Here is a 24,845-nt window from a genome sequence, read left to right on the forward strand (position 1 = left end):
ACCGTATCCCTCCAACAAAACACAGGCAAACCAGTTAAGTGAGAAATGAATGATGTTAGTAAATTATGCTCGTTTTCTTAGCTAAATGAATTGGTGATGGAACCATCCCAGTGCTTTGGGCCAAACTCTGATTTGCCTCTTAAACTGTTTAGCTGTCAGTCATTCCTCCTTCAGGTGTTTTCCTCCCTATCCCAGTGTTTTTTAAACTAACATAGATTTTTCACTGGGATTCAGAAGGAGGTTGTATATTTTACTTAATTTACTACAGGTTGCCTTCATTTTTCCTTTCTTTTTAATTTCTTCTGTTATATTTCCTTTTTAAGTTTCTTTTCCATCTTTTTTTATTTTTCAAGAGGGTTTTTTGCACTTACACAGAGGGATTTTTACAACTTTTTCCTGCCTCTGCTTTCTCTTCTTGACCTTCCTACCTCACATCTTATTCCCTATAGATGTACGTTCATCTGTAGTGATTTTGCAGAGTCAATGATGGCAGCATTCTGACCTCTGATTGTTTGCAAGCTATGAGTGTCACAGAGGGAATTCTAAACCCAAGTGAAATAGCTAGGATTTGGTTCACAAATCTGGGACTTGTTTTTTTGTTTTACTTCTAATGTATACTCTTGAAAGTACAATACAAACTTCTTTTTCATTTCCTGGCTCTTTTTTCCTACCAGCACAGAGGGTGTCAGTGTTCCAGCTCCTGTTACGCAAGGTTACTTAAACAGACCTATCCCAGGATTATTTATATCTTGGTTTCCATTCTTTGGTTTATGTATCTTGGTTTATATTCTTGTTATATTATACCATGCCCTTCCGTTATACCCACAGGTAGGTGCTGGAAAAGAGAGTCCAGCCTCAAACCCATTGACATTACTAATCTCCACAGTGCTTGGAGCAGGCTCACCCCAGCACCTGAACAGCAGGTCATGCTGCTGCGGCAGCTTCTGTCAGAGCACTTACATTTGTATGTCTTTTAGAAATATCTGGCTACAAGAAGAGGGTAAAAGCAATCTGTCTTCCGTCACACCGTCAGCTACCAGTAACGACAATTATTTCAGGGGCACCAGATGCCAGATGAACACCCTTTTCCTGCCTGCTCCCACCACCCTTACACCTGCAGAGAACAGCCTACCAGCAGCGGCCACAATTGCAATAATACAATGAGTGCTAACTTAGACAGACTGGCAATTGCAGGCCGGAGGGACTTCAAAGGTCTCCTACATTAAGCACTTCATATGAGCCCTGAGGAGTGGTCAGTGCCTGGAACAGAAGTGGGAACACACGTGTGCTGGCTCCATTTGTGCCGTATCACCTTAGCAGAGCTTTTGATCCAGGGTATTTCCAGGTTCTCTGGGCTGCCCAGGTGTATTCTACCCACCTGAGCACCTCTAAGTTACCCTGCTTAGATTAATGACCTGACTGCTCAGAATGTGCCACAGCAGAGCTGGTAGGGGGTGAATTCTTCCTGGTCACAGTCCCCTGGGGTGAAAAGAAGCATTTCTCAGCTGTAGAGATGGGAGAGAAATTCTTCTCAAAGCCTAGGCCTCTCTGGAAAGAAAAGAGGACACAGCTCTATTCTCTATGTTTTTATCGCTTGTAATCTTCATGTTTTCTACAGCAAGATATGTTTTCTGTGTATTTATAAGCAGATCTAAACCAAAAAATAGCCAAACAAACAAGCAAAGAAACCCTAGCTCCTTATTCTGCATATGTGTATGGATTTTCTCTGAGTTTTACTGAAGAAGCTCCTGGAAGGTTTAGGCGAAGTAAAAAGATTAATCTTAAAGCACCGCTTGCTGTTCACTCAGTAGTGCTCTTCAGGAGACTTTTCCTTGTTAATGCTAATGTTTGCATAAAAACATTTTTGTCATCCACAGCTGCTTGCAGCTAGCATCCAGTTTACCCTCAAACTATTTAGGAAGTAGTTTGGTCTTTTGACTGGAGAAGGAAAATAGCTCCCAAGATAACTGCAGTCCATAGGTGATACAGAACCTATGTAGTTTTACAGAGAGCCCTCTACTGAGGAGAATAGCTTTGTGGTACATTGGGAAATCATCAGACAGCTGGTAAATGGTGCTTCTGTGTGACATGTTATCCTGCTGTTTATTAAAGTGAAAAGTCCAGAAAATAACTTAAAGCCTGGGATAACAAAAAGTCCCACAAGAGTAAGGATAATTAAAATACGTTTAAAAAGTCTCTTGTTATAGGATATTACCATGAGGTTTCTTGCTGTCCGTTACTTGCTTTCTAACAAGATGCAAAATATTCATGGTGCTGCTTAACTAACTGTGCAATACAGTTCTTATAGGAATTAACATGACAGTGGCAGAAGCAATGAACATCTGCTCTGGTTTTTGTGTTGGTGCACACTGAGCTGAGTTGTGTTCTGCATTTCTCAGTGATATCCTGTACTCTACCAGCCTGTTCTACCCAGTTACCTCTGATATGCACAGCAGCCTGTTCCAAAAATACCGTATTTCTTGGGAGCTGCAGCAGTCAGAGAGGAAACCAGGTCTCCATCCATTTAACTGGGTAAAATCAGTTCTTCAAAAACAATGTTTTGACTGGTAGGAAGAACAATCATCATTTTCTCAAAGCAAAAAGTAAGAAACTGCTCGTCTTCCAGGGTTTTGTTCTGTTGTTGGATTTTTCTGGGGGTTTTTGTTTGTTTTGTTTGTTTTTCCTGCAACACATCACAGCCCTTTAATGAAATTTTGTTGTCTCCATTTAATAAGTTTATCTTTTAACTATGACATCTGCCTGCCTGCCTGCCTTTTCCTTTTACGAAGGAATATATATATATATATATATATATATATATAATTTAGACAAAATTATTACAAACTAGGAAAACCAAAAGAAAAACATACCAAATCAAAGTTGGATTTCCAATTAAGCCTCCAAATAAGACCATTTCTAAATGAGAGCATCCTGCTGGAGATATCTCTGTTTTGAAAGTGCAACTTTCCCATTAGAGAAACGTTTAATTTTCTGTTTAGTTTGGTCAGTATCATTGTACTCTACATATCCATTTTTCATTTAATGCATTCTGTAGTAATGCAGTGTATGACTTTTACTGGGTAGGACTGCTGCCCCTTAGATTGTTCTTTGTGCTTTAATAAGTGTTCTTTCTCTTTGCTATTTGTCATGAATGATGTGTAGCAGACTTACAGAAATTAGGAGCTTTCAGACACTGGGAAAGTAACACGTCTCCCTGAAAATTAACCTGATTTCTTGAGGCTGGCATTACAGCAGAATCACAAGGCTGTGACACCAGAGAATGAGATGTGCTCTCTTACCTTCCCCTTACTGTCACCACTTTCTTTCTGGCAGCATGACTATTTACCCAGTTAAACAAACAAGGAAACAAGTGTCAAAAATAGCATAAGAAACAAAACTCCAAAGCCATTAATAAAAATTTTACTAATAAAGCCACTTGCTGTAACAAGACAAGATCATTTATTTCTACAAAAGGTAAAGCTAAAATCTTAGTAGGTCAGGACTCTTGCAAAAACTATGGTTGTTCTGAGGTCACCACTATGTTCCTGTGAAAAACTGTCCTCTGCATGTGAAGATTGACATCCTACCTAAAAAAGCGTTATGAAACACACTATTCCTATAACAGCACTATGAAAAATAACTACTTCTGTCAAGCCAAAGTTTTTGAGAGTGCAATGGATGGATTATAGTTTGTTAAAATACCATGTGGCTATCCTCAATTAGAAGTTCAGCCTTTTAGCGCACAAAACGGCTTGTGCTGTGCTTGAGATTTTCCCATACATAGATGACTTGGACTCTGGCATTAAGCAAAAGATTAGCACATTGAGAAGCAAGCTGGCAATGAGTTAAAAATCTGAATATGGAAGATAAGCTCTCTTCTCTTGAAAATACCAGGAGTACCAGGCTATTCCTTGTCCTAATTGATTAAGATTAAACATCCCATATTTCTCACAGGAGAAGATAAACTCATCAATCCAGACAATTTTTTGTAGCCAACCCCCAGCAGGATATTTGTTTTTCAATATGTAATGATACAGCTGGTAGGAGGATTTTTTTCAAAGAGCTGACTGATTGAAGTCCCTAAGGGAAATGACCACCATGGGCTGGGGTAGGATTGTCACAGGTGCAGACAGGTAGACTCTTATTTAGCAAACAGATTCGTCCAGTGCCTGAAGCCTCTGATTTTCCTATGGATAACTAATGTTTTAGAATACTGCTCTGTGCAAAACTCCTCAGGACCCAGATTCTCTTCTCTCCTTTTATGGATACATCCAATGAGCAAATTGTTTCACAATGATGTTGTCTTTAATTACACATCCCAGCGTAGATGAAATTATTTCAGACCTCACTTTTCTCTTGGTTTCAGCCACAGTGTTGCCAGATAGTTGCTTGGTTTTATAAGACAATTAAAGCAATTGTAGTAAACCATTCATCATTTCAGCATCTGTTGTAACCGTCTGAAGGAAGACGGCATGTGGCAGTTTTTGGGGACAGGCATTTTGCATGGTCAGTTGTTAAGATATTGGATCATGTCAAAATCATGTCTGAAATGGATTGTGTTGTCCCTTAAAAAGATTTCAGCTGTGTGTTGGTCTTTATTTGTCTTCAGAAAAATGCTGGCCCTTAGAAGAATCATTTCATTTTTGACATACTGCAAAAAGTATATGACTCAGCAGAGTGAAATGCCCTCTAGATAGAATATCCATCAGCAACTATTCATTAGTTCAATAGTACACAGTGTACAGTTCACATCAAAAAAAATCTGCCTGGCTTTCCCCATTAGGTAGAAATCTCAGGTCACAAGCAGCTGTCACAGGAGAAATCTTGTTTCCACTGAGGTCAAAGTAGATCTTCTTTCTCTTCTGTCATCACAAAACCTTATCTTATGCCTTTGTGGATATGTAGTATTAGACAACATCTTATTTCAAATCAAAATGAACCAGCAAAGACACCCAACCTGAGCTCCTAAGAGATAAGGGATTTTTTTTAAAAAAACCCGTACCTGTCTTGATCAAATTATCCACAGAAATTAGTGGAAATTCTTTACTCAGCCAAGATTCCACCCTGGTAGAAATTGTAAACAAATACTAATTTCTCTGACATGTCCCTTTGACTAGTAACTACACAGGAAAAGCGTTGACTTGGCAGGACTTTCATCTTATATGCATAACTTCCACCCAGGATCTTTCACTTCTGTGGTGATTATAAAAATTACTATCTAACCAGAGCTTTCATCTTTTCTGTGCTGCATTCTCTCATGTTAGTAGCAATCATTACAGGAAAGTCTTCAGTAGCGTTTTAGGGAAGCCTATGAAGTTGTTTTTCTGAGATTTTGAGAATCTCTTGCTTTCAGAGCCTTCAGTTGGAGCTGTTAGAGCTCAACACTTCCAAAAATCATGTTAGATCCTCCATTATGTTTAGTCAGATGCTACTGGAAATGGTTTACATTTTCATGTTATCTATCACTTTAAGGGAGTAATAAAATATATTACCAATTAATTGGACTTGAGTATACTGAAAACTCTCCACTGCATCATATTCAGTACACTCCTGGTCTGAAACATGCCAACTGGTTCAGAGTATTTAGCAGAATTACATGTTACCAAAGGATAGAAAATAGAGTATGGTATCCCATTGCAATGCCAGGTAGAATTTTAAATATTGGAATTTAATTACCTAAGTCACATTAGGGTAGCAGTTCTCTATCTCATTTAATCCAGCTCATTATCATTTGAGATCCGAGTCAAGCGCAATTGCTGGTAATTAACTGCTGGTGATACCAGTGGTCTCTGGAGGCCGTTTTATCCAGCCCTTGTAATGTTAAAAGAGAATGACCCAAAACCAGAACTGTTTAAAGGAAAGAGTAAGAAATAAAGGAAAATCTACTTTTAGGAATGTCTTTCATATAACTTCAAATCAATCACTGAAAGACTTTGCAATAACGTACAGCTGAGCCTAGTATTTTGCAGACAATATTATTTTGCAACATTATAACAATAAATCTGAACCCAAACCAAAACCACTAACAGAATTCATGTGTTTTGGAAGGAATAGACTCTCTTAAAACTCCTCTTTGCCTCCTGAGGAGAAAGAAAATCAAAGAAACTAGGTTATCTTGTGAGATTTGCAGAAGAGCTTTGTTCCCTTCTCCATAGAAGCAAATTCTGCTTAATACTGGAGATGGACAGTGATCAGTCATCCAGCAGTTATTATGTATAATTAAGCATGTTAAAGAAATCTTGAAACAGATCCACAGCTAGGACGTTTGCCACAAGCCAAAACAAAATCTAAACATTTTCTGTATCCCATTCCCAAGAAAGAACATTTCAAGCTTTTTATCAGTACATTTATCAGTATACTCTGTTGTTGACAGTCAGGAAGTTCTTAAGAAACTTTCTCTGCTGGTGCACTGGAATTTACTGTTATAGTGATAATATCATAAGGTAAAGAAACCGAATGCAACATCAATTACCATTCCACAGTACTATGGTATCTTGCTGTCAGTCATGACTGCAGCATATTTGAAGTGTAGGTTTACAGTCCAACAGGAGCAGTGGAGAAGGCAGGTGAGGTAAGCAAAAATGAAAAGAGCATTGAAAGGTGGGACTACAAATTTAATCCGTCTTTTACCTTCCCTAGTACTTTATGGCAGCTCCCTATCCCCATTCTTTAAAGATTTTCTCATACCAATTGCTTTAGTAAAACCCTGTTCAGATTCATGCTTGTTAGAAATGAGAGAACAATAAATCTGCGGTGCCATTACACAGTAAAGTGATCAAAGGGCTCCTGATGCCTTGTAGGAAACGTTCAGAAACACACAGTGTTGTACTTTACTCCATGTACCAGATACTGTGTCTTTTATTTATTTTTTCTTTGCAGTTAGATTCTGCCACATTTTTTCATTCTAAGAAGAGCTGTTCTTCTCATCAGACTCACATGTTTCTATGGGTTTACTCAACAGCAGTCCATATACTCCAGCTGGGCTATTTGAAGAATAATGTGTTAGTAAGCAGGAATCCCATACATTTCTGCACAGCAACTGAGGAAGTAATGTACTATTCACTATATAAACTGAATATATGTCATCAACATAATTTGAATTACTATGCATATATTTGCTTGAAATGACTATTGGCAAGTGCGTGAAAACAAAGAATAAGAGTTCATTTGTCCTTTCTGCTTATATTAATTGTTTGTCCCTGCTGTGATATCATGAGCATCTCTGCTGCAACTAAAGTTAATGGCACTAACAGCCCTGTAATTTCAGATTATGAGTAAGCAGCAAAGAACAGATACACATGCCTAAAACCCCTCAGCTTTAGCTCATGTATTTTACGTCTGTGCAAATATTAATTGCAATACATTGCAGAAGGAAACAAACACCAAATACATCCATTGCAGAAACCAGAAATTTCTTCAAATCAAATATTTTAAAGACATCTATGTGAGGCAACTTTATAGGAATGCATTGCAAGATGCAGCAATAATTTCTTTGCTTTAAGCAGTACTTTCTTGATGCAGTGTAGTTTTAAAAACTAAATTGTCACTGGCAGCTATTTATATATTTTTAGAAATATGCATTATATATAGCAATAGTAAATATTAGATCCTGCTTTCCTGTTATGGTAATGTAGCATCTTTTTCTATAGTTCTAGAGAAAAAGAGGATTAGAGAGTAACTTTTACTATGCTGTTGAACAGGAACCTAAGTGTGTGTAGGTTTCCTCTTAAGCTTCCTGAGTTATCCAAGCTTTTATAAAGTGAGCCAGTTGTGTTTGTTTCTTCCCTGTTCATTAGTGGGGTTGGTGGAGCATGCATGAGAAGTCTTCTCTACCCACCAGGAAATGCTGTCATATGTTGTCATTATATATCAGTAATGAATAAATTACTCCTTCTTCCCCCCCCCCCCCAAAAAAAAAAAAAAAAAAAAAAGATGATTCAGGACACAGAAAAAATAGTGACTACCCTACCTGCAACTTACAGGTGTCAAGGCTTTCTAGTGGCTGCTTTTCTGTGTGCAGTTGACTTGTTTGTGTACAGCTGCACAATTTATCCTAAGTCTACCTCTCAAGGTTTTCCTGTACACTCATGTATCCATAACCTCAGAAAATATCTGTGAGGCATGAAGTCTCTAGCAATTACCCCTTGGGGTGATTTTTTTCCCCTTCTTTTGCATTATATTTCACTCATTTAAAAAAACAAAGAAAAAAAAAGAAAAGAAAAGAAAAAAGAAAAAAAAAAAACCAACAGCTTAAACAGAATGCCTTTGCACAGGCATTGAAAAATTAAGAAACACAGGTTGCGAATCAGTAGGAGAGGTGAGTTCCAAAATAGATGCCTATTTGTTAAAAATGTCCTGCTATCACTCCCCAGTGAAGCCAGCTTAACACTCTTGCCAAGAGTGTATCACCACACAATTTAATCAACACATTGGTCAGCTGTTTGCATAAAATAGTAATGTGGCATTTAGTCTTCCTGTGGACCTCAGCATATTCACCTGTAAAATGCATAGTGTGTTGTAAAATTCATATAATACCTTGCAGGGGTTTTGTAAAGCTAAGCTAATTAATGTCAAGCAGTCAGCTGAAATTTGGTCTTTAAGTGAAATTAATTTATCTAAACCTTCACAGGAAGAAGATTTCCTAATACTTTTTCATAAAGCTTCTATAGCCATCATGCTGACCATTTGTTATTTATACATCAAAATCAAACCATAGGAGAGAAAATGGGCAAGCCAGAAAGCTTGAAAATAATAGCCATAGCTTGTAAGAAAGGTCTCATTAGGGACACAAAAGTGAAGTATAGAGTAAGTGGAAGGAAAGGACAGTTTATGGCATTGTACTTGCGTATTTGGCAACGGTAAGAAATGATATTGGAAGATCATCATCAGTCTGCCATAGACTCTAATCTTCTTTGGACATAAGCATGTGATTTGGGGTTGGAAAGACTCTTGTTTAGCAGGTAGAAAGACAATCCAGAATCTGACCATCTTTGAGAAACACTGAGAAACCTCCTTCTTTCACAAAACTTTCTCAGTCAACCAATTATACCTTTCATAACAAATTATCACTTCCTTCACCATCCCTGCAAAACAAAGCACTCACCCAACAAACTTATTCAGAGATGGTTAGGACGTGAAAGAAATCAAAGATTTTGTAATTCCTGCTGAGGGCCCCCACCTTGATATTCTAATCAATACAGGAGCTAGTGAGTATGGAAAATGTAGAGTAACTGCCACTTACCAAATGCTGAAATGAAAACCATGCGTCGCCTCTTGTCCATGTGTATTAAACTGTACAATGGTGGAAAAGGTGTAGTAAAAGAAACTAAAAAAGCTTGCCTGTCATAGAAGAGATGGTAGAGGATTCACAATTCCTGGACTGTTCGACGCACTGAGGATGAAGAGGAGCTCCCCCACCCACTGGAGGCAGTACTGTCATCATAAGTTCATGGTTCGACACCATGGATCTCCAGGTGGGTCAAGATTATAGAGATACACCAACCTGGAGGACTCCATGCTGTTGAGCTGTTCATGAGCAGCGGAAGCCAATAAACTCTTCTCAGCTACCAGGCTGTTTTCCCTGTCTGCCTTTGGAGCTCTTCTGACTGCACTGTTTATGCTCACTTTGGAGGATATTACCCGTGGAGAAAACCAAAAACCTTCCACAAGTGACAAGCAGGAGCAAACCATCTCTCTGTCGGGGACTAAAGCACTATCTATACTGACACACAGCTAAGGAGATTTCCAGGTTGTTACAAAGTGTGTGCGTGTGCATGCACATATATGTACTTTCTTCTGCAGCGGATTTTGTTACATCTTTCTGTGAATGCTGTAAATTTCCATTCATTGTCAAAGTGAGAGGCTGAATGGGCAGATGATGTCCTTGGTGAAGCAGTTAAAACACTAAGTAGATAGCTATCTAAAGCAAAGCAATGAGGCATGTTCTGAAAAGGTATGCCTACACTATCAAAAATCTATGGGTATGAGCCCATTCTCAAACCCTTACCTGCATTCCATCCACAGTGATTGCCTGCAGGGGTGTTAACAGCTCTGGATGTAGGTTATTCTACGATTTTTCTGAGAGGAGAGCCTGAGCCCATTGCCAGCCTCTGCGTGAACCCAAACCCTTGTTTAAGTGATATAGACAGACCAGGCTATGGTGGGGCAGAGCATGTTACACTCCCACAGCAGCAGCAGGTATGTGACATACATCCTTTTCCGTGTATAGTGTGAACATTTGAGCTATAAATACTGGTGTGGATGGAAAGCTTTTAGGTCTGAGGTCATGGGGAATGACATCCTTGCATCTGCTTTTGAGCCCTCTTTTCACCTGGAAGTGTAGACATACCTACAGAGGATCATGTCTTCTGCACGACCTTAAGTATTGTTATGCATTAGTATAATTCAATGTTAAGTCCTCTGTTGTTCACTTGGGTAAAGGCAAGTCTTGTCATACTGGAAAAGTGGAATCACCTTGAAGCAGAAGACAGCTGCTCAGGTAAAAGACCTTGGTGCTGTTGGGTCACTCACTTGTTGCACCTGAGAGCAGTTAGGCTCTTCAAGGAGGCTGACAATGAAAACCATTGCAGATACTTTTGCATTCAGGAATTTTTAGTGGTAAATCTTAGCCCACTGCCTACTGCACTTATTTACGTTTTGTGTTTACTATATGGTATTTCTGTTTAAGGGTTGAGTAGGAGGCTGCAAGACAATAGATGTGAGCAAAAACTCGATAAAGCAGGATGTATCCTTATGCATGCTGCACTGCACTGTAATTTAAATATATCTGGGCTGCCACTGATGAGCACTGTAAAAGTGATGGAATTTTCACAGACCTTTTTTGCTTCCCATAAGGCTTTTCTATTGTCCTTAGGAAAAAACAAAACAACAAAAAAAAAACAACCAACCAACCATCCAAAAAAAACCAAAAACAAACACCCAAAACCCAAACCAATGAAAAGAAAGAAAGAGAGAGAAAGAATTATTTGGGCAAAAAAATGACTTTTGGAGATGAAAAATATATTTAAACAACAATGAACAATAAATGAACAACAAATTATAAAGTATTGATTGTAACATGGCCGTGAGTTCCATGGAATTACAAGCTCTCTTGCTCTCTGTTTCACTAGGGCTATTCCATGTCTCACAAATCCATATGGGACCCACAGCAGAGTGGCCATTTTTTTAATCCTTTTACTGAGGAGCCCATAAAGCTGATGATAATGACTGGGAAGAGGGGGGAGCTGATAACCAGGGAGAGTGGACTGTGTACTACTCACCCTCAAGTGCCCTGCTAGCATACTGCTGAGCTGACGCGGGGTAGCAGCCCACTCCAAAGCAACCTGCAGTAGTGCCACTTGCCAGCAGGAGACCGACAGCAAGAAAGTACATGGGAGTGCATGGGTGTCATTTATTTGCTCCTCACCTAATGTCATAAAAGAAACTTTTTGGATTCCAAAGTGGCCGGGGATCACCAGATCATTGTTACTAAGCAAAATGCATTTCATCGGGAACAAGTGAATGCTCCCCCTTATTCAAAAGTCCTTTTTGGTGTAGTGTGTTAAATTCTAGCTGTGTGAGTGGGTTGTGCTCAAGCAGATCCCTGATGTTTTTGAAAATTATATTCACCCAGTAATGTATCTTTTATCATCCTCAAACAACTCCTGGAGCAAAGCGGGACCCTGCCGAGGCAGAGGGGCTCAGATCTGTCTGTACCCATCTGTCTAGACATGCCGGGAGATAGTAGGGTGTAATCATTGTCACTGTTTTTCCCTTGCCCTCTGAAGAAGGAAATGTATTCCTACTCCCTCAGGTTCCTTTAAAAAACTCTGCTAACTTTTATGGGTTTAAGGCCTTTCCCCCTTATTTATGGCTTTTATTTTTAGACTGTGATTGGTGCTGAATTACAATGCACCATGACAGCTGCTTATTCACGTGTTATAGCTGTAGCTTTAACTCCAGTTGCTCTCTGTCTCATTACAAATCTCTTAAAAATGCAAACATACTTAAAAAGTAGATTACATTTTGAACTCAAGGGAAAAAAATGACCATTTTCATTGTTTATGAAATTTCTTGGCATATGGGTATTTGTTAGCAGGCTAAGTAGTTCCAGCTGGTGCGTTTAGTTTGCACAGTGTAAGGCGTACTGCAAACTGGCTAATCAAGTTGCTCTTTTCAACCTGCTGATTTTATAAGGGTTATAAATCTATCCTTTCCATTCTGGTATGGCTGGATAAACAATGTAGCAAGTGTTTGAAGCTGGTCCAGATAAAACTGGGTAGAACCAATTGCAAAACCGATCCATCAGACTAATCCAGTTTAATATGGCAAGGGTAATGCTTCTAAATCTGTTCAGCATAGTGCACCTTAATACACATTAGGATTTGCTTTCTCCCTTCCACCTTTTCATCATACACACATGGAAAGAAAAAGGAGTAGAGGCAAGTGAAGGAAATCTTACCTTCTAGCATCTAAGTCAACAGAGTACAGATTTTAAATTATGCCACCATCACCACAGTAAGGGTAGCTCTTTCCTCACTAGAAGCATCAGCTACTTCATGTATAGGACACTAGAGAGCAACACAGGAACCTTTACACAGTGTTAAGGTTTCATCTAACATTAGATGGCTCCTTTGCTATTCCTTTCTACAAACATCAGATATGGACTCAGCCTCGACTCAGCCCTGGGGATCTCCCCAGGTCAATGCTGACTGCCCTTCACCAAGCATCTTTTAAAATAAAACATTTTGATTGTTCTCAATTTATTCCAGATGTCAGAATATTTTGATAGAGCAGAATGAGGACTGGAAACTTACCTTCTTTCAAAATACTAGATACTATCATTACCTAATTCACAGAACTGGAGTTTTAGGGGGAAAAAAACCAAAAGGAACAAACATATGACTCATGTTAAAATTACAGGATCCGGCAGTACAGGATTTTGCATCTGATTCATAGAGACTTTTTTTTCCTTACTGGATCATTATTGTCATTTTCAAGAAAAAAAATGAACCACCGAACAACCAAAACCATAAATAAAGATGAGTTCTCAGTAATGGCTTCTTCTTCCAGCTGGAGCTGCTGAGATTAAAGTTCTGTTTGTTGTTCAATATTATTTTATTGGATAAGGAAATTAACACTCTTTTCAAGGACTTCAGTAAGATGAAAGCCAGTTTTAAATAGGAACAGAACCTATTCACAAGTTGGATTATCCCTTTCTTTCTATAGCTGCTTGAAGGATGTAGCCATCTCATTGCTGTGTTTTCTAGTGTAGAGAGTAGAAACCATGACCATCATGCGTGTTCCTTCCTGCTCCTTATTACAGCATCTGTGACACAGGTTGTTTCTTTCATGGCTAGGTGACAGAAGAAATCCTGCACTAAATTCCCAGCCTGAGCTAACATCAGAGCACTCATGCTTATACCGCTTGCTGCCTCCTTGAAGATGTACAGGAGAAGCTTTCTTGCTCCTCTGCATCAAAGATCTTCATTATGGGCAATCCTTAGCAGGTGCTTTCGATGGCCTGTGGTGGAGCAATACCATTACCAATGCCATGAACGAACAGCAGAGCACAAGTCTGCACAGTTAATGCACTCTCAGTTTAAAGTGTGTAAAAAACATTTCTTGGTCCACATTATGTATGTGTCCTTGAATATTTCTGCTTCATTTACTGACCAAACTAAGATTTTCTATTGTTAGCAATGCAGAGCTATTGCAATCTGAAAGAACAAGCTGTGTTCTGTTCTGATGTATGCACCGTCAGCAAAATTGTCAGCTATGTCTTACTCACTGCACTTTTATTATAGGAGGTTTTAGGCATGAGGCTGGGTTTGCAGGGCTTGTAGACACTCAGATTATCTTTTTACTTGTGCACTGAACAGAAGTGGCATAGAAATCTTTGTAAGCCAGCAAACATGGAGTAGAAACCTATTTGATACTTCCACAGTTTTGCTTTTGTGGTTACTACTTATCTTTTGAGTGAGGGTAAAAAAATGCCATTATTACTCTGTTTTGTTCCCAGAATTCCCTTCCATCTCATTTCCACCAACTGTGAGTTCTGTCTCACACACATAACGGAAAGAAGGAAATAATACCTTTAGCTTGAAAGCTTTCTAATCACAGGCTAGAGGATTGACATTTTACATAACAATAGCCAAAGAAATCTGTACTCTAAGAGGCCTTGCTAATGTCAAAGAAAATGAATAATAGCTTTACGATTTAGTAAGCACCAAAACTTTCATAGCACAGTTGTGATGTTGTCTCCTCTTTGTAGTGGGAAGCTCCACAAATGAAATCTGCTCAGTCCAGTAAGATACTCCAGTTTAGTACTGGAGGTGGGATTCCTTCCAGTTAGGTTTCAGTCTACTTGCAAGTTTGTCTTCCAGTTTGCAAGGTCTGGATAGGGTTTCTCTATAGTACAGGAACATCCCCTGGTAGCAATTAGTTCCATCGTACGGTGATGCTAAGAAAGAGAGGATGAATTCCCATCTAGAGGCATCTCTGTGTTATCCTTTACTGTAGAGAGACCCTAGATAAATAGTTTTGGTAAGGTATATAATTTTCAGAACAGTAAAATCACACAAACAGCATCCCACTGAAGGAGAAGGAAAATCACATTTGAATTCTGTTTTGCATGTTGTCTTCTCTTTCCAGCATGAAATCCCAGTGAAGATTTGTTTCAACTGGAAAAGGGCACCTTCCCACAGCCCTTGATATAAGGCTTATGATGAAGAGCAAGGAATGGTGGCCAGAATACCCTAGTGACAGAGCCCTGCTGATCATTGTAGCCCAACAGACAGTGGGTAATAATGGCAACTCAGCTGCCAACAGACCACAATGTCCATCATGGTGTTTTGCACAGCAGTATTTTGGGTGAGATAAGAGACTTGAGCTCTGTGGTCCATATGCTCCCATTTGTCCCGTACACCCTCAAAAGGCCTTGGATTGGGTCAGGGCACAGATGATAGCATGACTGCTTGAAGCTACACAGAGTGAAGATACAACAGGGCTGTTGTTGCTAATGGACTGTCTCTAGTGGCATCTGAAGGTCTCCTTCAGAAAACAATGGATTTTGATAGAAGTGGAGAAGATAACTGCTCTGCCTCCAACAGACTCTGGCCTTAAAGATCTCTGTGCTTGCCTACTCAAAGGGCATAGCAAACTGTTTTGTTAGGACTGAAATATGGTTTATAAGGATGCTCTTTGCAAGCATCTGTAAGGAGCTACTTTTGGCTAGATATTAAGATGAAGGGGCACCCTTTTAGGTGACTAATATGGTTTCTAGGGAAGGCTTGTCCTGCCTAACTTCTTAGATGCTGAGTGGGAACTGGCTTCTAGGCAGAAAATGAGGATGGTCAGCTGAAGTTACTCTATCTTCAGATAGGTTTGAGTGCCTGCATAGGATATTGTCAAGGAGACAGAGATTTCTGGTGGTATGCAGGATGTGCATCTCTCCCTTGGTACTTGAAAGAAGAGACTGAGCTTGTTCTTCTACCTTGCCACCTTGTTGAGACTAGGTTGTGGAAGTTATTGGGAGCTGATTTGTTGCTTTCAGCAGGAGTTTTACCAACACCGCAAGGTGTGTCTGTGAAGAAGTTTTTATGCATTTGCACTGTGGCAAGCATTTTAGTAACCTCTGTTTTTGAAAAATAAAATGTCTATCATCTGGGACCATGAGCCTGGAACATATCGTAACCCTCAGCACAATATTAGCTAATACTCTGTCTTAGTTGTAAGATACAGAGCAAGCTACTTCTGTGTATTAGGGTTTTTTCTAACAAATAAAGGTATGCTCAAAATTGCCACACCTAATTTCACATAGTTAATGGTGCCACTAGAGGAGGATTCAAAGTTCCCAAGAAAATTTCCTTTATACCAGGTACTGAACCAACAGTTAGTTCCAGCTCAGCTCCACACAGCTTAATTCCCTGAACGTTAAAGCTCCACACATAAATTATTTTCAGAAATAAGCAGATAATCAATGTCCTACTAAGATACTGCTGTCAATGATCTTAGTCCCCCTTTCTAACTTAATGTTCTCTGTGCCTCTGAGATGTTTAGTGTGAAAACTTACCTTCTGGAGAGGGAAGAAGTCTTGGTTATTTTTGGGGGGGGGGGGTGTACTTCTTTTTCTAATTCATGTTATTTTATAAAACTAAGACATGCTGTAGTTGCATTTGTACTGTTTATCAACTACAATTATATTTATGTATGTATAAAACTCTCTGATGTGTCAAACAAACTTTTTTCCCCAACAGAGAAACTAGATTTCAAATTACTACATTCCATTTAAGGTTTTTATTTTGGTCACATATTAATTTTAAAATAAATCCATCCAAGCAAGATTTCAGGCAGTGGAGCTGGATTTCTAACTTTTTTTTTTTTTTCTGATGCCAGGCAAAAAAAAAAACAAACCACACCAATGAATGAGTCATTTTCTCCCTTTTGAAATGTACAGATTTTTTTTTTTAAAAAAAGCCATTTAAATTGGGTCAATAGTTTGTGTAGTTCCATTTTTATCTATCCCTTCTTTTGAATTAGCTGAAGCTTGCCTCAGTGCTAAGATTTCAGACTGCTTTTTCTCCATGTGGTTTTAGGTTATCGCAACATGAAATCGCTGTAATATAAAATATTGCAGAATTACTAAAGCCTACAAAATGCCGCCTTCTGCATACTCCACAACAAGTGAGTTCCATGTTTCAAAGCCATACAGACTTAATTTTGTAGTGTAGTTGTTCCATGCACTCTATTAGTGTATCCATACAGACAATTTCTGGATTTTACAGTTTTTCTTCTGCTGTGAAGGATTGCTTTGAACTCCTAATTCTCCTGACAGCCCTTCCAAAATAGGCATATATTTGAATGTAATGACCAGATGAATATGTTTTCAGGTGTTTTGTCAGCAAAGAACTGAATCTTAAAATATAAAAGTATGGGGGTTGGGGGTGGCTTTGCTTTACTCTGAGGTCACTCACCTTTGTTGCCATGCCCTGTGGCATTTTACAAGTATTGGAACTGGCATTTGATTTCATATTACAAAGAACTATGCAGGAAGTTTTATATTATTTCCTTTAACTCTTTGACTCATTGAATTCTTTATTTGATCTTGGCAAATGTATTAAGGGAGCCCAGTGAAAGTACAAAGTGACTTGATTTAGGAAACATAAATGGATAAATGCTTGTATTTTTAGATTGTATGTAAAGCTAAATGACTGTAAGTAGAAATCACATTATGTCAAAAGACATTATATCTTTAGCCAGTCCTAATGTCAGAGTCTCAGCAAATGTTAGATGACATAGCTCCATTACAGTCAATAGAAGGACAATTTGCTGTAGCCAAGAAACAATCCCATTATATTTCCAGCAGCTCAGAAACTACAGGGGGACCTATGCAGAGAATTCTTCTTCCAGTGACTGCAAGTTATTTAAGTTACCTTTTAGAAGATGCATGCAAGTGACTTCCTCAAATTATGTCAGTGTGGATAACAAACTCAATCACACCCAAACCAGAAATACTTGTTCCAGTCTCCTCACATTTACAGACTCCACCACCTCATCTGTGCATCTTCTACCACTGGTTGCTCTTATTTATCCTTCCTGAGTTCATTCTAGGATTTTCTAGGAAAAAAGGTGCATACAGATAGTGTTACATAGCTACACTGAAATTTTGAGAGATATCTTTTGTTTCTTCCCATATATTCACGTTATATGACCTTCTTCATATGGAATAATTACTATTTTTATATAATTTAACCCACTCTGATATAGAATAGTATTGTTGTTCTGTGTAATCACAGACATTCACAGTGCTAAAATTGTGTGTGAATTTGTTAGTCATTCTTAAGAATGCCAAACAATCTCAACAAGATAAAGTTGAAAATCACAGTGAGTAAAAATGGAAAAGAGCTATTAAACCACCCACTGGTGTATGCCTCTTCTCTTTCAGGGTTTTCCTGCAAGTATTATTTTAATAGTGTTATGATTAGACTTTTTAGAAATTGTACCAGTAGATGTTAGAAGGGGACTCATGATGCTTTTACTCTTCCTCCCTGGAAGCAGAATCAAATATATCTTGATTATCCTTAATAGGTGCTTTATGATATGGACGGAGATGTTATAAAACTCTTTTGGTACACTAATGCCGTGTTTAACTGTCCTTTTAGCTAGAACCTTTTCCTAATTAGGAACCAAAATCTTTTTTTGCTGCAGGTCAAAGTAATTATTCCTTGCACTGTTGCTTATGAGTGTAGAGAACAGTTCCTCACCCTTTGAAACAGCCTTCTGAAATTCAAGCTTCTCTAGAATAAAAAAAAAAAAATTCTCCCAACTTTCCCTCTATGGCATGATTTCTTGACCTCTGCTAAGTTTAATTTTACCGCCCTGGACCCCTGATAATACATCTGTGCATTTCTGAAAGTGATGTACTAAATAGAATGTAGTATTCCAGTTAAGTACTCACTACTGTAAGGTACTGGAATAATTATTTTCCTCAATTTGCAGATTACACATTCCATAATCATATTTATCTTTACATAGCAACATTACATACTGTCTCTTACCAACATCCAGATCTTCTTCTCTACAAACACTTTAATCTCCATTTTGTGTTTATCCATCTAATTTTCACTTGCTTTATGTAACACTTTGTTCTTGGCTTTATTAAATTTTATTTTATCCCCCCCCCCTCCCCCCAGTGTACTGGATCATTTGAATTCTGATCCTTATGCTAGGTGCTTATCATTCTTGCCCACATACTAACATTGGCGAAGCCTGTGAGTGATTAGTTCTCATTAACATACCTAGGGATTTTGCAGGGTGAGACTGTCATCTTTGCGGAGCCCTCTGTAGTCTGTCTCCACCTGGCTCACTGAAAAAAATATGCTAGTCCATACTGTGGTTTCGTCACAGTGGCGTGGGAGGGCAACTGCTGCTTTTTCTTTGGTAAATGACTTTTCTAAGGAAAGTGTTAAATCACACAGTTCTTTGGAATCTGTAATGCAGTGCAATATACTATCTCAATGTTCCCTATTCCTCAGGACTCTCTTAATATATTCTTTTTCTCATTTTCATTGAATATTTATATTCTGATTATTTTTCTTCGAATTTGACAATTGATATAAATTTTCTCCTGTTCTGGTTCCAAATCTCCTGAGAATCTAGCTCATTAAAATATCCCCTTGAAGAAAGTGTTTCAAAATATGTTTAATAGTAATCCTGAGTTTTAAATCAAAATTAAAGCATCAGATTTCACAGCTAAAGGGAAAACAGCTCCTCTCCTCTTCTTATTCCTATAGTATAATGCACTCATGAGGACATATGACAAAAAGAGGTGTCATTGTTCAATGTCTTCCATCAATATCCTGGTCGCCACCAGCTCTAGAGATATATTCCTAAAATTTCACATGTAATTTTAAGCATTTTCCTGAATAAGTGACTGCTTAAGTGTTTTCCCAGATCAGAGATCAAGCCAATTTGTATTATTTTTTCCATCTGCTCTATTATTTCCTATAATATATTCACATCGTTTAATTTCTAAACTGTTTATGTTCTTGTATTAATGAATATGTTAAATAAAATTAAATCAAACAGCTTTCCCAGTAACCATATTAGAGGCTATCACTCCCCAGATCAGACGTAACACAGAACTGTTATCTTTCTTTGCAGTCTTTTGCTTTTTCTCAGTTCATGGACAGTACTGTTGCTGTTTAAGTCATATGGTGTTCTAGGGGGAGCAACATTTCATGGAAATCTGCATTAGATACTTCAACACAATAAGCCTTCATTTTAAAAAGCATTCTGTCTCCTACAGCACTATGTGCAAAATCAATATACTGAATATGAATGCAAATTAAAAAATCAATCTATTACTAATTTATCTTTTAGTACCTATAGATACTGAACTGAAGGTTCTGGTATGCATCAAACACACTGTGATCTTTCAGTGAAGCTACCTGGTGTTGATGTATATAATTCAGAGCTGTGTTATAGCTTCTCAGTTGAGACCAAAACTTGCTACCTCTAACACAGGGGCCAGGATCAGGCAGAGAAAAAAGGCTTGACTAGGAGAGAGAGGCAGAGGGTGGGAGCGTCAGGGAAGCACCCAGCAACTACTGCTTATGTCAGGAACCATTGCTGCAGCAGTACCTGGTTTTAGGTGCCTTCTGCTCTTTCCCCTGGCAGCAGCAACCAGGGATTTCCAGAGCTGTGGCACCAGCAAAGCAGGCAACAAGACCTGGGCTGTGTTACTGCTCTGTTTATCTGACACTGCACATAGTGAGTGGTGGTTCTGCCCATCACAACGCCTGTCCCCAAGACTACTGGGACCAAACACTTGTCAGACCCTTACTGAGCTGATTAAAACAATACCACTCTCTAGTATAGACAGGATCCATCCCAGATTGCAGCACATGAAGCATCCAGCTTCTCATACGGCTGGCAAAACACGGGGCCCTGGTGGCACTGCTGTGATGTGCTCTAGCAGGCTGGGAATGTGCAGTCAATCTCACTTTATTGTGATCACCAGATGCTACCCCTCAGCTCAGGCTATGGAGGTCATAAGGCAGCGTACCAGGAGGTCTATTTATAATTGTAACCTTTAGAGAGTTTATTTTCAGGGCTAAGCTCAACAACAAGATAACACCAGGGGGCTGCATCCCAGTTTGGTGGTGGTGTAACACAGTGTCACAGTGGCATGGTATAATGCAGTGTTCTCATGTCATATACTGGCTCGTATCAGTTACAGATAGAAAGCACAATATGGCTAAGTGCTCTGGGGGCAGGATTCAGTCTCCGTTTAGAGTTACTATCTGATATTAATATGGTACTACACTCAATTTTACTTAAAAGCATTAGGATGAGCAGAAGCATCCTGAAGCACAGTGAGAAAGCAAGTTTTTAATGGTATTTCATTCTTCCATCAATATCCTCTATCAAGATTTACTGTATACCTTTCTAAGGTAGAATTTATGGTGATCTGCTGAAAGTAGACATAGATGACAGAGCCCTGTTATTTGATGATGTGCCTGCAACAGCAATTTTTGTCTTTAATTTTTATTAGCTTAAAAAAAAGGCAAAGGAAAAAAATCATCAGTCTTCCTCATCAACAAGCTCAAGTCTTCCTTCTCACCCATTAAAAGAACAAGGACCTTCACTAATCTTAGGCTGCTTCCAGCTATTGTGTGGCCAGAAACCAGCTGAAACTTCTGAAGCTTTAAATATAGGGTGGTTCACTAAGAACAACCACTGGACAAATCCTCCAGGGAAAACCTGTGCTGAATCTGTAAAAGCTTCAGAACATCTCATTTTCCTTTTTTTCCCAGTTTTCATTATTCTTTCTCCATTTTCATGCCTTACATCTGCCCCTTTTTTTCTCCTTTTTTCAGTGGTCTTCCTCCCTCTCTCCTCTTTCCATTCCTCTGTTGCCATACACTTCCCATCATTGCCTTCACTCTTTTATGTGTAGGTTTCAGTCCTGTGATAGGGATGGAGCAGATGCTCTCACAGAAGGTAATCCAAACTGCTTAGAGACATCCAGCGTGCTGTAAGGGAAAATTTCTCAGATGCCAGTATTCAGTCAGGACCAGGGAGCTACTCATTGCTATTCAGTTCCTGAGACTCCGGAGACCACCAGGGCCTTCAGTGTCCGTATCCCTGGTGGGGACCTGATAAGGTACAGTCAGGGACCTCAGGAGTTTGCTCTGAGGTTTTGTTAATCAGTAGACATAGAAACTTCCAGAGATGTAATTGCAGAATAAAGTTCCACTTATTGCAGGAAAGTAAACCTGTATTCAAATCTGCCAGGGCTGCAGAAGGCTTTCAACAGGAATGTTTTTACATTGCAAGGAGATTTGTATTCATTAGGTAGCCTCTAGGACCACTGGTCCACTCTAATAAGTGTTTTGATAAAAGAGGTCATGTCCCCAAAGGTTGTCTGATTGGGAAGTGTCATTTCTCCTGTAAAAGATGATTACAACAGGCAGGCGCTGACTGTCTTCTAACATTCTTAAGGTGACAATCTTTTTTTTTTTTAAAAAAAAAAAACAACTAAACAAATGACACTTTCAAGGTTGTTCAGTGCTGATGAAAGTTATTAGACTGATGACTCTGAGAAACAAAGTCCTCCACCTCATAGCATAAGTACTTTCAGTGAAACAAAATTTTGCATATTTAGCAGTATTGCATGACCAGCAGCATTGAAACCATCATCCAGGGACAATCGTCAAAGTCAATGATAATATGACTCAGTTTTTCTACTCCGGCTAATGCAAGGAGCCACTGCCATGGTGCGTTCACTCCATGATATCTATATGGACTTAGCAGAGCATGGCCATTAGAGTGGATAACTCAGCCTGCAATTTAGTCCTAAGAGATTTCAGAAAGGAATGTGGAGTGAGGTGGAATATTGCTAAATTATTTCTGGAAGCCTCTTCTTTGTTGCACTCTTCCCGTATCACCTGACTAGAAGTGGATCCTCTTGTCTCCTGCTTGTATGTTGTGCATGTCACGCAATCAAGATATCGTAGGATTGGGCATGAGCCTTGTGTGTGAGGAGGCCGTGTCTGCTGTGGGTCTCAGGAGGAAAGGCCAGTGTGCCCAGTCCTCACATGCTTTCATTAGAGGCAGTGGTGCCTCCACCATTGCCTTCACAAAATTAAAGGTTTTTGAGCCATACCTTCAGAAATTATGAGACCAAACATGGAATCTGAGACTTAGTAAGCGACAGAGCTGGAAAAAGGATCTAGAAAGCAGAGGCAGCAAATTATTGATTCTTCCACAGTAGACTGCATTCAGGAGAACACAGCCCAATAGAAAATGTCAAATGTAAATAAAGCAAAATTTGCTCCAAGCATTTATTCAGGGCATACACTGTAATGTCAAAATTTAACTACATAAAGCCAAAAAAGACAGTGAATAGTTCACTGTGCTCTCTTCTCCAGCTTTTTCATTTCCACTGTCCAGTTAAGTTTTCATCACTCAACTTTAAGGAGCGTGCTAGGATGAAGTAATTAATCTTATGGTGAGGCTATGAAGTGTTCAGGTAACAGTCACACAGAGACTACACAAAACACAGATGCCCATCTTTCTTCTGCTTCTTCCTTCACATTTGCAACTTCCTCACACTCCCAATTAATGACATTTTCAGTGTCAGCGTCCTAAATTCTCATTTACCCTCACTGGTCAGTCTCTGGGATTTTGTATCAGTACTCTCAAATCTACATGGGTTTTACTACACCATACTACTCGTGCAAACAAGAGGGACAAATCAGAGTCTAATGGCCTAAAGCATCATTTTTCTTTCTTTCTTCCTCTGTGATGTTTTTATTTCTTTCCTAATATTGTATCATTTTGAAACTCATATGTGGATGCTAAAGATGTTTACAGCAGTCAAACCTTTAAACTAAATGACAGTAAAAAGAAAAAAGGAGAAAAGACACCTTTTTAGACTAACACAGCTGTTTAAATGAAATAACTGCAGGAAAATAGCTATACACTAGCGTAAGTAACATTTCCAAATGAGCCCTATTCCGTATGAGATGAAGAAATGTAGGAACCCAAATGTTGTTTGGAACTCAATGAGAATTGCAGACGCCCTAGTGATTTTTTAAATTTGCAGCCTTCTGAAACAGCTAGGCATGCTTTAAAGTTTTCTTTTTTTCTGCTGCTAATATGATTCATCTAATCTTTAACTGGAGGTGAAAAGACTATAGTCACTCCAGGCACTCTTACTGGGAGTCACCAGGCTGGTGCAAGATGCTGTGCCATTTAGTGGCATTAGGATGGGGCTCACTGTAGTCCTGCTGCCAGACAAGTCCAGATTCCCCTACAGTAAAAACTTGGATCCTCATTTACAAACATAGCTGAAATACAATGCTTATTCCCATCACTCTTAGACAATATTAGAGAATAAAAGCGTAGCAGAAGAAGGACCTGGAACATATTTTTTCTTTCAGTTGTCTCCTTAGATTTACAGGTGTCCAACATATTCTTTATTGAATTAGAATATTGAAAAAAGTCATACAACTAAATAAGACATTTGCTTGGGGGTAGAGCAGAAATAATTGCTGACATTTCAGCTTAAATTAACACCAAATTCTTTACTTCGATATTGTGTGGACCTTCTGGAAGGACTTTATTCTCAGACATGCCACATTTCTGTTATTAAAAGGGGTAATTCCCAATTCTATGAACAATAGTTAACATTTCCCTTCCTCTCCATTCAGAAAGTTCTCCTTGTCCTGTGCATTTCCATGAAATTAAAAGCATTGTCCCTCCTTTTCTCCTTTTAAATATTTACTTATTTATCCATTCCTTCTAGGTTTAAATAAACAAAAGATATTAAAATGCCTATCTAAAATAGCTGCATTACTTCTAGTGCTGCACTTTGATAACCTCTCTTATCCTGGGCACACCTCAGAAATTGCAATTACATCTGTTTATGACTGGGGATTATGAGCCAAGCTTTCTGCTCATATAACCAATGGATTTCTCCAATTGTGTAGTGGAATTTTGCCAACAGGAGATTTGGCAGACAGTCAGGCTGCCACAGCTAGAGAGAAATCAGAATGGAATATAACAGAATTCCTTTGTATTTATTGTTAGAGAAGAAGGGAGGAGAAAAATGGCCAGCTATAAGATCTGATTTCATTTCACCCACAATCTCTCAGATAGAAACCTAAACTTCCTTTTTTATGAGATTCAATTTGTCAGAAAAGGAACATACAAGTTCCACAACCAACTCATTCTAGTGACCTTCTAGAATTTCGTGTAGCCTTGAAATGTTGGCATTGGTGGTGCAGAGAGTTTGCAACATGCTCGTTACCATTAAGACATTTTGTCCCCTGTGCTTC

At 38.8% G+C, this 24,845-nt stretch overlaps 1 protein-coding gene and 1 long non-coding RNA gene across 3 annotated transcripts in view; one reads left to right on the plus strand and one right to left on the minus strand.

Annotated features, from left to right (window-relative positions):
• The window catches only part of CHRM2 (cholinergic receptor muscarinic 2), a 107,393-nt gene that overhangs the window by 25,226 nt on the left and 57,322 nt on the right, over window positions 1-24,845 (plus strand). The window lies entirely within an intron of this gene.
• LOC308065194 overlaps window positions 1-24,845 on the minus strand; it is a 52,477-nt gene that overhangs the window by 13,722 nt on the left and 13,910 nt on the right. Inside the window, exon 1 of the long non-coding RNA XR_013928705.1 lies at window positions 1-24,845. This exon is cut by the window's left edge and continues 12,137 nt beyond it; it is cut by the window's right edge and continues 13,910 nt beyond it. This is a non-coding gene — a long non-coding RNA (uncharacterized lncRNA).

This window comes from Falco punctatus (assembly GCF_963210335.1).
Source record: "Falco punctatus genome assembly, chromosome: 6".
In the NCBI taxonomy this organism is placed as follows: domain Eukaryota; kingdom Metazoa; phylum Chordata; class Aves; order Falconiformes; family Falconidae; genus Falco; species Falco punctatus.